Genomic DNA, 14,287 nt, shown 5'->3' on the forward strand with positions numbered 1-14,287 from the left:
GGACCAAGGATAAGTGGAAACTCCAAGCCACCCAACCACAAACCAGCCTCACAAAGAGATACGTCCACCAAGGGGACCCTGGAAGGGTCCATAAAGTGTTGGGTGACCTGGAGGTCCATCCATGCAACATGTCTGGGGGGATCCCCAGGGTGGTTCCTGCCCAGTAGGATGGAGGAAGGACACGGGGGATCAATGTGTGTGTGCATGTGTGTGTCCATATGTGCGTGTCCATGCATGTGTGTGCATGTGTGTGTGCGTGTGTGTGTGTGCGTGTGTGTATATATGTGTGTACGTGCGTGTGTGAGTGTGCTTGGGCTTGGCTCCAGCGTGGAGCCCGGCTGTGGTGGCCACAGTGGCATCAGTACCCGCCCCTAGTGGCGGCAGAGCTGGGTCCGGGCTCCGGGGCAGCGCCCAGAGCCCTGGGTGAGGAAGCACCTCCCTGCGGACACTAACAGCTCATCTCAGAGCTGCCTTGGGGCCCTCAGGTCAGCTCTGCACCGGGGCCAAACATCCAGTCCGCACAGAGGAGCTTCGTCTGGACAAGGCAAAAGCAGGCGGGAGCCAGCCTCGAGGCCTGGCCTCCGCCTGTCCCAGGCAGGGCCGGATGGACAGAGGTGCCCCTGGGCAGGGCCAGGCCCCTTGTCCGTGACGTCACTCTGAAGGGCGGCCGGGCCTGCGGGCTCTGCCCCAGGGCCTGCTGGCTGGTCCTGGCTGCCCAGGAACCCTGAGCTCAGGCTGGGGGCAAATGGACCAAGTGTGGCCCCAGGACCTCGTGGGGCTCCTGCTGCCCTCGGGTCTCCACACCAAGGGTGTCTGGAGCCTAGACCACACTCTCCATTCGCACAAGGGTGGCCAGTGCCGACCACTCGCCTCCCAGGCCGCCGGGACCACCACCCAGAGGCCTGTCTCAGGCCTGGAGACACCACCTATGGGGCCATTTCACCCCCGGACAGGGGGAAGGAGCTCCCAGCTCCTCACTGAACCATAAACCCAATCTGAGTCAATAGACCACATTTCACACCATGCTCCGTCCTGGAGGGCAGTGGGCCTTTACTTCATCATCCTTCATGGTGATGAGCAGAGCCCCCCGGACAGCTTCCAGAACCTGTGAGAATGAGCCCCTCCACCAAACCCCGCTTCTCGTCAAGACGTGAAGGGCTGTGTGGGGCCAGGAGGCTGGCTTCAGATGGGACAGTCCCGACCACCCACTTTCTGTGTCTGCAAAACAGATCACGCCGCCCACAAAAGACAGAGGAGCCGATAGAGGGGGTGACATAGGAAGATGGTCACTAACAGTGACACTGAAGCTCTGCTTGAAAATTCAGAGGAAGAGACGAGAGCAGCCCAGAGAGCAGCGTCCCACGGGGAAGATTTCATCACAAAGTCCCACGGCTGTGTCCCCACGTGTTATGCTATGGTGGGACCGCGTGTCCGAGTTAACATAGGCCTCATCAATGCCCACGGTAGGGCCACCCGGCCCATACTGCCTCCCATGGCTGCTTACTCCTCTCCTCCACGTGGGGACCCTTCAGGGCCGCAGACCCCAGAGCTCTACCCCTGGCAGCTCCCAGCAACAAGATACTCCTCTGCGGGTGGCAAAAGCCATAAAGTCCCACTGGGTCAACAGTAGATTCTCAATGCCCTGGCCCCAGGCCTCCCACAGGCGCTGACAGATAATGCAGTCAAGAGTCAGGGAGCCCCAGCAACTTCAGCTCAGGCCCCGATCCCGCCGGCCACAGGCTCTGTGCAAAGCGGGGGCAGGTTTGCAGGAGGCGTCCGGGGGGCAGCCCTGGAACCCAGTGGTTCTCGCTGCTGTGGCTGAGGCACAGAGTGGGGAGCTGGAGCCCAGGGTGGGCGGACAGGGGTTGCAATGACGTCTGGGTGCGGGTGACCTTGGAAAGACGTCTGCACCAGGCAGAAATGTGCAAGCGCCTGTGCTGGGGGAACCGCCGCGGAGACAGCCGTGGAAAGCAGCGTCCGGAGACCCCACCAGAGCAGCTCTCCTGAGGAAAGGAGCCAGGAACATGGCGCCCTGCCTTGCCCTGGAGATCTCGGCTGGAGAACCTCCCCAGAGCCTCCCAAAGGACCTGGGGCCCTCGACCCCTGCTCTGCAAAGGAGGTCAGAGAACAGGAAGCAGCTGAACACCCCGCAAGCCTCCACCCCCTAGCAAGGCCCCAGGAAGGAAGAGGAGAGCTTGAACTTGCAAGGAGGTGGAACGGTCTGGTTACGAGCCTGGGCTCCAATTTCTAATTGCAGGGCAGGGCAGCTTCCAGGGGCCTGAAGCATGAATAGGAATGAGCAGATGGCTGTTCACCACCTAAGCACATGGTCTCGGTCCCTTGCCAGACTGCAGGGGTCATTCCAGGATGGGGGTGTATGCTGACATGGGGGAAAAAGATTAGGGGGGCTTCAGAGAGAAAACAAAGCGATCAGGTACCCCTGAAATGTGAGGAGCAGATTCTCGTCTCGGGCCGATAACGCACGCTGTAAAAAGCGTGCGAGGAAGCTGACAGCGTCCGCGCTCGTCACAACGTCATTCTCAGTGACAGCGGTCTTGCTCACGTGAGTTCCCTCATTACCTGAGAAAGCATTCTTTTTTCATTTATTGAAAACACTTGATCCTTGTAAAGAAATTGGTTCTTCAAGTCCAGCATTTGGGCTGCATGCCTGGCGTTGGTCACAGGACAGCTTCTTCGAGAAGACGGTCCTGATCATCACTCTAAAGCCCCCTCGTTGCATGGCTGGGCCGGGGCCCAGAGCCCCCTGTAAAGCCTGCATCTCCCCATTCATCCTGGAAGGGCTGATGTGACGGCTCCCCAAGGGCCACTCCAGCCCCTCTGACCTGCTTCACCCCTTTGGGCTTCGACCTCTCCACAAACCCGATGGTGTTGCCATCAAACACCCCCTCGGGTGTCAAAGAAAACTAGTTTATGGAGGGAAATCAACAAGTCATAAGACCCTGACAAGCTTAGGGGTGCCCACGATACATTTCCACGCTGTGAGGGAGGCAGGGTGGTCCTATCTTCGGGGCAGTTGGTCTATTGATCCAGCTCAGCTCTGAGGTTTGACGAGCTCTCAGACGGTCTGCGGCTTGCTTTTCCTCCCAGCAGGGCTGAGTGACAAGAAGGCCTGGGCAGGTTGCATGGAAGCCAGGAAGGAGAAAGGGTGTCTGTGTGAGAACCACCACGAGATGCATGACACATACATTCAGTCCTTGTACACAACCCAGCACAACCCTGGCTGCACGTGGGGACAAGTGGGGAGAAGGAGCGTGAGAAGTGAGACACGCCTCAGCATGCTGCAGGGGGACTTCCCTGGCAGTCCAGTGGTTGAGACTCTGTGCTTCCAATGCACGGGACTCCAGTTTGATCCCTGCCTGGGGACCTAAGATCTTACATGCCACATGGCTAGGCCCAAAGATCAGAGGAAAAAAAAGACCTTTTTAAAAAAGAATGAAACAAAAATAAAAAATGCTGTGGGAGTTGATGAGAGTGACGGCAGGGGATACACAGCATCCCTGGGAAGGTGGACAGTGGCGGTAGCTTGTCCGATCCTTCTCGTGGGCAAGACAGTTCAGCAGCTGATCAACCTCGCCTCCCTGAAAGGAGAGCCAGGTGGGCTCCCTATGCCCTCAGCTGAGCTTGGGGGCCACCAGCATGTCACCTGTTGCTCAGTAGTCCCCTCGAAGCCACCTGTTCCCTTAGGACCAGAGACGTAAGGACTCAGAGGTGTCCACCAGAACCTAGCGTCAGGCCTCAGACCAAAGACGGCTGACATGTCAGCAGCGGGACAATGACGTAGCTGGCACTTCAGCAGAGGCTGCTTCTACTGGATAAAGCACGGGATTCTTTTAAACATTTAAAGGTCGCTCTTTTAATTTTTAAAATGAAGAAACACTGCAGACAAGTCAGAATTGTCTAACTTACCAAAAATATATGAGTATGTCAGCCTCTTCTAATTAAAAATGTAATTCTGAACTTGAATCTAATTTTAATCCAACACACCTTGTCCTCTCTTGGTCTCAGTTTCCTCAAGTGTGTGTGTGTGTGTGTGAGTCACTCAGTCGTGTCCAACTCTTTGCAACCCCATGGACTATAGCCCACCAGGCTCCTCTGTCCATGAGATTCTCCAGGCAGGAATACTGGAGTGGGTTGCCGTTTCCTCCTCCAGAGAGTCTTCCTGACCCAGGGATAGAACCCGGGTCTCCTGCATTGCTGCCAGATTCTGGGATTCTGAAAGTCAACAGGACATCTGGAACTGTCTGTGGAATATCACAAGAAACAGAAGATGCCAGCTAGGAACTCGGTTTCCTGCTGGGGAGAAAGGAAGTGGATTAACCCCAAGGAGGAGAATGAAGAAGACAATTGACCTTTTCTGTCCTGAAAACCAAGAATGACTTCTGATGGGTTGTTCCCTGGAAACCAGCCTCCTCTGACCCATTTGCAATCAGTGGGGAATTTTCCTTAGACCGAGGGGGCCCCGATCTACAGATGGTCTACACTGCACGACCCTGGCAGTGACTTCCTGGGGGTGCCTGTGAAGTTGCAGGGGGCACCAGGATGGCTTGAGTTCCCTGGTTGTTGCAGAAACGGGCCTTGGTGGGAAGGTTGACAAAGCCTGTCCACACCACTAAACCCCACATGCACACTGGCCTCTGCCTGCGGAGGTTGGAAGCGACAGACTGGTCCCTGCTGTGGGGGCTGTGCTTGGAAACAGAGGTGACCGCCACTCCTGGAGAAGCCTCTGCAGGACGTGGGCTGCCAGACGGCAATCCCGGCATCACGGGGCCTCAGCTTTTGTGGTTGCCACAATCTGGAGACCCCACTTCCATACGCGAGTGTTCCCACCTCCGAGCACCAACAGCCGCTCAGGGAAACGTCTTAAGGAAAATAATGGATGGAGTTCTAATCTTGAATCCTGTCTCCCTGTAACCATCATCTTAAAAATAATTTCTGGAACGCTTGAGCAGAGTGGAAACAATCACCTCATTTTATACCAAAGTAACTCAGACAAGAGAAGCCATTTTCCAGGTTGCAAAATTAACCATTGGGGAGGGCCAAAATTATCTGCCAATTTTAGAGGTATTGGACTCCTTTGAAGAATGTGATAATAAAATAAAGGAAGAGATGTGACTCGTGCTGAAGAAGCTAAGAGGGACGCCCCCAGGTCTGCTGTGTGTGGTCCTGAAAGGGGCTGGAGGGGCGCTGACCCTCAGGTCTCCCCCTCCATGAAAACCACGGCCCCTGGGAACCTGGCCGAAGTCCAGCGTTACTGCCACCCAGGTGGCACCTTAGCAAGAGCTGCAGACCCTGGGGGACCCACAGAGGCAGGAGAGACACAGAGATATCCCAGGGATGGAGAGCCGGCCAACAGGAGCACCGTGGGAGGCAGGCAGGGTGCTGGGCTGGCCTGTGCGAGGGCAGGGGCTGCAGGCGGGCAGAGGGAGCACGTCCCTCCAGCCCCCTTGTTCCTCCAAGCTTCCCCCTTGGGAGCCCTGAAGGTTTCCCGGCTCAGACCCTGGAAGGAGGAGGCAGAGGCTGAACTCCTGGGACCCCGTCTTCCAGGGCAGACTTCCGGGCTGCCGGTCAGTGTGGCCGGGTGCAGACCTGGCCAAGGCCAGGGTCCCAGGGATCCCGTCCTTCTGTTCCTTTCCTCAGGCCCGCATATTGGGGTCACCACAGAGGGGCTGACACAGCCAGAGACCTGCGGCTGCGAGTCAAATCCCGGGGGCCCTGGGAGCCTAGCGGGGGACATCCACCTCCAACACGGTCAGCAGACAGGAGGGCATCTCAACGCCTCACCGAGGACACAGCAACTGAGCAAGCTGCGGGCCACATGCCAGTGACAAGGGTCCTGGCATGGGCTGCAGTTGGTCAGTTTTCCCCGAGAGCCCGGAGCAAACTGGGGATACAGGACAGACACGGGCCAGCAAGGCGCTCGAGTGATGCTCTCAGGCCCGCTCAGGGCCAGCAGGGCGGCCTGAGGCCAGGACCCCAGGCTCTGGACAGAGCCGAGGCCCCAAAGGTCAGTGGATGCGGCCTGCGGCTGTGGGAACCGGCTTCAGGCTCACAAGCGCTCCGCCCCGCAGCAAAGGCTGGCCAAGGCCTCCCCGCCTCTGCTGTAACTGAAGATCATTTTCAGGTAAGTGGCAAATCATTTCTGAGTCCGCCTGCATTTTTCATAGGCGGTGATTTCTCAGAGTTGACAAGCTGCAGAGAGAATTCATTTTCTAACCCGTTAGTAACACCCTGGGTTTCCCTTTGCAGGAACAAAGGGTTTTAAAACACTCAGGAGAACTTAGCTTCCTCCACATAAAGGGTCACAACACGGCCACGTGGCCCCCCCTCCCGTAACCCGACTGTTTCCTCTCCCACAAAGCAACAACATGGAGCCTGTCTCCATCCCCCGGGCCCCAGCCAGGACCCCAGACCAGCACTTCTGGATCCTGCTGCTGGCCTGGCTGACTTAACAGGGGTCTGATGTCACCAGTGGACAGAAGGGCGTGGACAGGACGGGCCGTCCTCAGCGGACTCCTAGAGCCTGAGGCACCCAGCGCTCTCGTGAAGGCAGGCTGCCTTAGACCATGGGCAGCCACATTACATGATGGCATCACTGACTCGATGGGCATGAGTTTGAGCAAACTCCGGGAGCTGGTGATGGACAGGGAGGCCTGGCGTGCTGCAGTCCATGGGGTCACAAGGAGTCGGACACGACTGAGCAACTGAACTGACTGACTGACTGACTAAGCCATGTTAGAACGGAGATGAGGGGAACCGCCCGCAGCTCCGTGAGCTGTTCGACTTTGATGGTCAGCGTGCTCCTGCCCCATTTAAGGGCGCAGCTTCTACCTCACCGGGACGTGGGTCTCCCAGTGCAGGGGTAACGTCAGGGCTGGGACGGAGGCTGGCTCCATGCTGTGCTAGCCCAGAGAGTTGCTCCCAAGGGCCCTGGGCAGCGCTGACCCCAGGGAGCAGCCCCAGAGGAAGTTGACACCCGGGACAGTGTGGTCCAGGGATGCTTTAGAGGGCTGGCCACCCAGTCCACCCCCTGACCTAGTAAACGTGTGATCAGTGGACGAATGGATGACGGAGCTACAGGGACTCCAAGGACAGGTGCCCTTTCAAACACATGCTCAAAGTTCTGATCATCATGATTCGTAAGTAGGGATAGCAGAGGCAAAACAGATGCGTGAAATGAGACGATTTCTCTAAGAGATGAAAAATCTTCCGTGCACTTCGTCAGACGTGTGGTGAGCCAGCTACGACCTCCCCGCAGACGCGGACCGGGAGAAGAGGAGACGGCTGGGTAGAGGGGGAGGTGGGGCGGGAGGGGGCGTAGGCGGGGGGAAGAGTGAGAGACGCCCCTGCAGGCTGCACACCGTCCCTCAGAACACGTCTCTCCAGCCCAGGTAGAGCGTGTGGCAAAAGGGCAGCATTCAACCTTTTCCGAAAAGCATAAATCCATTTCACAGTACCAGGCTGAGTTGCTTCAGCAACGCCCACCTTTCAAGGCAGCAGGGGAATTACAGGCGCTGAGAGACGGAAAGCACCGGCCCACTCCTGCACCTCGCCCTGGGGAGGCTGGGGGGAGCCCGGCAGTGAGTGCGCCCCCTGCCCGGGGAGTTGCAGGTATCACAGGGGGGCTGGCCCTGCAGGCACCCCGGGGACTCCAGCAGGACAGGGCTCAGGCGCCATCCACCCCACCCGAGAGGCAGGGGTGTGCCCCCAGCACACACAGGCGCACACTCACACACAGACACACGCACAGGATAGACGAGTGCTCTGATGATCTTTCAGCCATCACAGAAGTTACACTCATTACACGAAACCCTCTGCTTAGTTAGCTTACTGTCTGGTCTACACATGCCAGGAAGGGATGGGAAAAAAAAAAAACACACACATGTGCAGAAAGTGAGATGACTTTTTCTAAAGCTGACATCAAAAATAAGTTATCTGTGCTATAAAAACTGTTCATCATATGCATCGCTTTCAAAAACCGCCACAATATTGTCAAGCAATTAGCCTCCAATTAAAATTAATTAATTAAAAAGAAAAACATGGATGCATCTTTGGAAACTGTGCTAAGGTGTATCATTCCCCTCTTCTGCCTGCAAGGACACTGGATCCTCTCCTGCGTGGGCACTGACACCTGTGGGCAGGCCAGGGGCAGATGTGTGCTATGCCCCACATCCAGCAAGCCTCCCGAGGCCGCCGCTGGCAGCCACTCCGGGGCTGGCACCGAGAGCAGGCTTGGGACCAGTGTCAGTGGGTGGGCAGGTGAAAGGCAGGAGGGAGGGGTCCCGGGACACCACTCCCCACGACGCCCCTGGACGCCCCCCTCCCGGACGTCTCCCGCCTCCACGGAGGTCTGGCGTTCCCCATGCACACTCCGGTCCTTCCTGTCTCTAACGAGGCTGGCACGCCTGGACTGGAGCCTTGCGGGCCCCGAGCCCCTCCGCTGCACCTTACAGTCTGTTCCCACTCCTCTGTGCTTCCAACAACACGACCAGGCATGCTGCCGTGTTTTAGCTAAGCAGCCCCTACCTTCCCGGGCAGTTATTAAATCTCTTCCCGCTCTTTCGTCCTGAGGCTTTTTCTAGCTGCCTCACGTGTTCCGTGAGCTTTAACAACCGCGGCTCCCACAGGAACCTGAGGTCACAGGGGAGAGGGTCTAACTTAATGGAGTCAAAATGGCTAAAGCGGACGCCCCCAGCCCCCAGCCAGTGCCGACCTCGGTCATCTCTGGGCCCCTGAGAATGCTGCCTCCTGTCTCTGCACACTGAGCCTCCCTGTTTTAACGGGAGGATGAATTTCAGACTAGACAATGGCCCGGTGATGCTCCCAGGAGCTCAGGGCGAGTCTCCCACGCAGGTGCAGGAAACAAGAAAGCTCCCTGGCTGAGGTCCTCAACGTGGTCTCGGACAAGGATGAAGAGGTCTGAGCACAGGTGACTGGCTCTCGTTCCGTCAGCTGAGCTTTGACAGACACAGTGAGGAGTGTCTCAGGACTCCCAGGGGCTCCTCTAAAGGGCCCCTCAGGGCTGAGTGTGATTCCAGGCAGGGATCCCCCACCGTGGGGGACAGGACCCCTTGCCGTCAGGGGACTGGCCTTGGTTGAGAACGTGGGGGTGGCCCCCCCCAGACCTGTGGTCGCTGCCACTGGGGGCCCCAGGAAGCACGTGGCTCGGGCAGCCTCCTGCCCCCTCGGCAGCTCTGGGCTGCCACCGGGGCCCTGGGAAGCACGTGGCTCGGGCAGCCTCCCCGCTCCCTTGGTGGCTCTGGGCCCCTGGGGACCAGCATCCGCTGTGTTCAAACACTGTGGACTGTGTGGTTTCCGCACTCGCTCGCTCTCTCTTCTGTCACGTTAAAGAGCAGAATCAAGACATGAGACTCCAACGCCCCCTCCAAAGAGCCACAGGTTAACTGGTTAATGAGAAAGCAGCCTCCCCAAGGGCACGGGGCTCCCTGCTGCAAAGCCTGGAGCACTGAGCAGCTCCATGGGCTCCCTGCCGCTGGCTTCGGTCCCCCAGGGACACGCTCCCGCGTGGTCCTCACCAAGGTGGCTGTGGTTGTCTCACGGGGACCCCAGGCAAGCGTCCCACCCTGGGGGGCTGGGGTGGCTCTGGTCACTATCCCTCCTGCCCTCCCCCATGGTGCGGCAGGGGCAGACTGAGCCAGGCCCCATCAGGGGGGCAGGGTCCCAGGGCCACCTGGGCAGAAGCTGCATCTGTGCGCAGCCCTGGAAGGAGCCTCTCTGCTTCCTCTCCCGGGTCCTGGGGACACACTGCACTTAGGGGCAGGACTGGCTCCAGTTATAGAAACATCAAATCTGGTATCATTTAGTTGTAAACTTTCCTCTCTGTTCGGAATCGACCGAGCAGAGGCGTTCAAACTTTGCTGTTCAGAGTGACTGGAGAGGAGCTCGGTCTGCCCGGCCCCACAGGCCACCATCCCCCAGGTCCCACGGGCCCCCCTCCCCAACCTCACAGCAACCAGGAGTCTGAGCCAGCCCAGCCCCAGGAACCTGGGAGGTTCGAGCAAAGCCCCCCAACGCCCACCCCGCCGCCACCAGCAACAGGACCGCCATGGAAGGCTGGGAGGCAGGGCCTCCCACCAATGTCTTCCAATCCGCAGTCATTCAACAAGGACCACAGATTTTGGCTTGATCTGGGTTTGGGGGTTAATGAAAAGGTTGCTGATCACTAATCCACAGCAGCTGAGTAAAACCTCACCAGCACCTCCCGGTGATGGGAACAGCCCTCACATGGCCGTGGGGTCATCATGCTATTGAACAGGGCGGGTCCTTCCGTGGGGAGTGCCCAGAAACCCCGATTCCCCAGCAGACAGTTCTCTTCTGACCGCAGAGAGGTGACAGCCAGCAGTTCAGACATCCCCACAGTCTCGTTTCTGCAGCGGGCGACAGCAGAGCTCCCCATGGCTCACAGCCGTTTCTTCCTTTTCTGGCCAAGAGCACGTGGCAAGGTGGCCCTGCTCCAAGGCGGCAGGAGGCAGGAGGGGGTTAGAGAGGAAAGAGAGGCAGGCGAAGCCAAGCAAGCTGCGGGCGGCAGGCACCAACCAGCCCCGCGGCCGGGGTGCCTGGGCGAGGACAGGACAGGCCCTCTGGGGCTGTGATTCCACAGGTGGAGAAGGGTCTGGAGGTGGATGCAGGGGGTGGGAACAGCTGATGGAGACGAGAGCGAGCAAGTCCCAGAGCTGAGGCAGACACATCCAGGACCCAGCACGGGCCCAGGTGCCAGGGCAGGCGATCAGAGGCAGGGCCCAAGGGGGAGCGAGGCCACTCAGGCCACCCTGCAGGGGTCAAGACAGGGAGCAGTCAGCGCTGAGAGTCTGAGGACAACGGCACAGGGACCTGCCAGTGTAAATAATGCTGTGCGCACCGCACTATGCAGGGTGTGTTATAGAGTGCTTTACACATGTAGCAAAACGGTTACATTTGATTTTCACACTCAAGTTTTTTCCAAGGAGACTAGCTCCTGCTACTACTATTTCATAGAAAAAGAATCTCAAGAGAGACCTGCAGTTCTCTTAAGAGCATTTTGGCAGTGGTAAATTAAAAGTTAAGACTCTTAGAGTTCAAATATCGTATTTAACACCTTGGTTATCTTGACATGAGTATTCATGGCTTCAGATTTTAAACCATCCTCAAAGTACTTTTTTATATAACCTTTAGTTATATGTGGAAGAGAAATGCATGATTAAACATATAAATGACACCATTCACTTGTATCAAATAGGAACACATACAGAAAAATCCAATATCAAAGCAACTGTAATATAAAAGGGAGATTTGCAAGATCTCCATTTCCGGAATAGGATTTATGATCACTGAGCTTATTCTATTGGTAGCGATGTCCGTCTCATAAAAGAGGGTGTGTGTCTGGGCCTCTGGGCTGACCCAGCTGTCGTGGGGATGCTCACTGTGGGGAATTTGGGGTTCAGGAGAGGGGGGGGGCATGGCCTCCCCGAGCACACGGCCACCATGGAACCGAACCAGCCTCTTCTTCCCGGGAATCTCCGTGGTCCATGCAGTCGGGACATACCCTCCCGGTTTCTGGCCGGGGCCCGGCCCGCCCCTGGCAATGGAGCTCCGATCAGGGAGGAGGCAGCTGTAGTGGGGCTCAGGTAGGGAGCACCCTCTCCTTTCTCCTGATCTGGGGAGCTCAGGAATCAGAGAGGAAGGGCAGCAGCCACGATGTCCTGGGGGTGCCAGGCTGGGACTGGGCTCAGCACAGCGGTAGAGACAGGAATCAGACTGGCCTGGGAATAGAAACCCAGCTGAGTCGCTTACTAGGCCTGAAATATGGGGACAATCTCTCAGCAGCTTTGAGTCTCAACTTTTCAAACAGACAGGAAAACTAATACCTTAGTTGGCTCAGGCTGCCATAACAAAATGCACAGACGCCGTTCTGGAGGCTGGAAGTCCAGGGTCAGGTGCCAGCGCTGTGGGGTTTTGACGAGTGGTCTCCTTCCCGTAGACCCTGCCTTCTCCAAGTGTCCTTCTGTGGCAGAGAGACTGCTCTGTGTCTATCAGGGCACTAACCTCACCATCAGGGCCTCACCCACGTGACCTCATCTGAACCCAGTGACCTCCCGAACGCTCCACCTCAGATCTGACTGCACTGAGGGTTAGGGCTTCAGCATATGAATTTGGGAAGTGGGGGGTAGGAACGTTCAGTCCATAGCAGCACCGCATGCAAGCTTCTGGCTGTGGACAGAGATACTAAATATGCTGAGCACAGTGTCTGCAAGGCAGGTGCTCACGCAACAGGATCCGAGGGATTACGGGGGTAAAATCCTCCTAAACCAGCCTCCTCTACTGCACAGGGTCTGCCTGCCACTGAGCAAGCAGAGAGGGCCCCAGCCTCTCTGGGGAGACTGGGAAGGACCCCACGAGTCAGGAGCAGGGGTCTCCCTGGTCCCTGCTTCCCACATGTGCAAACTCAGCCTCAGGTCCAAGTGTCTTACGTGCAAAATGCCTGTTCTTCTTGCTGAATCTTATGAAAAATTGTAGAAATTATTCTATAATGAACCTTGTAAGGGAAACATTTGACAGCCGTTTGCAAATGCAACAGGAAAGACCATTCATTCCTCCCCAAGCGTCATCGCTCACATTAAGATGTAGCTGCAAATCAGGACACAGAAGCCAAAACTGTTCTGATGCAGCAGTGGATCTAAGTGCATCTGTGGGGGGTGTGTGTGTGTGTGTGTGTGCATGCACATTTCCAGGCTTTAAACCAAGTCATGCTGCGGAACATTCTAGACCCTTTTACAGGTCCCTGAGTCTCCAGGGTGAGTGGACATAGGAAAAAAGGCCTGAAGAACTGCCAAATACCTCTTTAAAAAGTTCACCTTTCAGTGTCCTCATACAGAAGTGAGGGGAGCACACATGGGGGTCTATCACCGTGAAGACAGTAAGCCTTGCTGAGTGGCTTCTGTCCCTGCGTCCGGCTGGGGGCCTGGCACCAGGAGTGTTTCATTAAGTGTATCATTTAAAAGGAATTGACATCTATTTTAAAAAATTCTCTTAGATATAAATCATGGTGTGTGATAAATCCATCCTAAGCTAACCCACTGGCGTGATCTAAACAAACAAATGTTTACAAGGTGCATGCCCGACGCACAGAGGTGTCCTCATGTGTCTGATCACTCCGCAGGACTAACATCAACAGCCTTTTGAGAGGACTGTGCAGACTGCACAGTCTGACTGCGGTCGCCTTGGATTTACACGCCCGCCGCTCCAGCATGTGTGGGCCGGCTAGCCTCCGAAGAGCTTCCTGGTGAGGCGGCCTGACTTCTGCAGACAAATCTACATGAGCACGCCGTCCTCACCAAGCTGATTTATTTTCACATTTAAAGGTAATAAAATTAATAGTGCAGCGCTGTCAGTGGGTGAAGTTAACTCGGACTTTTTTTTTTTTTTTGGAACCAACTCCTTTCAGTTATTTTCTTTATTTTCAAAAGGGAAGTTATTCCAGTCATTTGATACAAATGGGTTTAATTAGTTTAAGGCAAACATAACCTTTAACAGAAGCACAGGCTGGGGACCGCTGGCCTGTGCTGCTGGAGAAGAAAGCCACGCTGCGCTCGAGGGCCGATTTTTCATAGCAGCTGTGCAGTCCGATTCGGTTCAGCATCAGAGCAAACCACCCACCACCTACAACAGCAATTCCTCTGCCGAGGCCATCAGAGAGCCGGCCCGTCCCCGCACACAGACACGCTTCTATGACAAGGGCAGGCGCGTGGAAAGATGGTGAGGGGGCGGCGGTCTGTCGCATCCGTGCCCTGCATATTCTGCCGGGTACCACCCGAGACGGCGCTGGCTCTGGCTGAGGGCAGGGCACACGTTTTCCAAGGGCCTTGCATTTTTAATGACTCTCTCTTTGAAAGGTATTAAAATTTTAATAAGAAAAAAACCCAGTCAATCCTACACTTGCCATGAAGCATCTGCTAGAAAGAGACCCTTGGTTTCGCAAACACTCAAACGGAGGATTCTTATCTTAGGTTTACCCTTCCCCAGGTCTAAGCGGCTGGTTACCACCTGAGTGGTAACCTGATCAGAGAGGATCAGAATTATTGGTCCAGAAGCCAGCATTTCTGCTGTAAATCTGAGCTTGGACACCCATGCCCTTCAACGGCACCCTCTCCTCCGAAGGACAGAACCCAATCCATTCCTCCCTGGTCATGTCTTGTTCTCCAGGACTCCTCCTGCCCTGACGAGCACAGGATGCAGTCCCACGTCAGCCCTCCAGCTTGGGGGCTCGGGGCTC

The 14,287-nt window shown here is 56.4% G+C and overlaps 1 protein-coding gene across 2 annotated transcripts in view; it reads right to left on the reverse strand.

The window, feature by feature from the left end:
* Window positions 1-14,287, reverse strand: part of TCERG1L (transcription elongation regulator 1 like) — a 197,229-nt gene that overhangs the window by 66,277 nt on the left and 116,665 nt on the right. The window lies entirely within an intron of this gene.

This window comes from Bubalus bubalis, chromosome 23, assembly GCF_019923935.1.
Source record: "Bubalus bubalis isolate 160015118507 breed Murrah chromosome 23, NDDB_SH_1, whole genome shotgun sequence".
In the NCBI taxonomy this organism is placed as follows: Eukaryota; Metazoa; Chordata; class Mammalia; order Artiodactyla; family Bovidae; genus Bubalus; species Bubalus bubalis.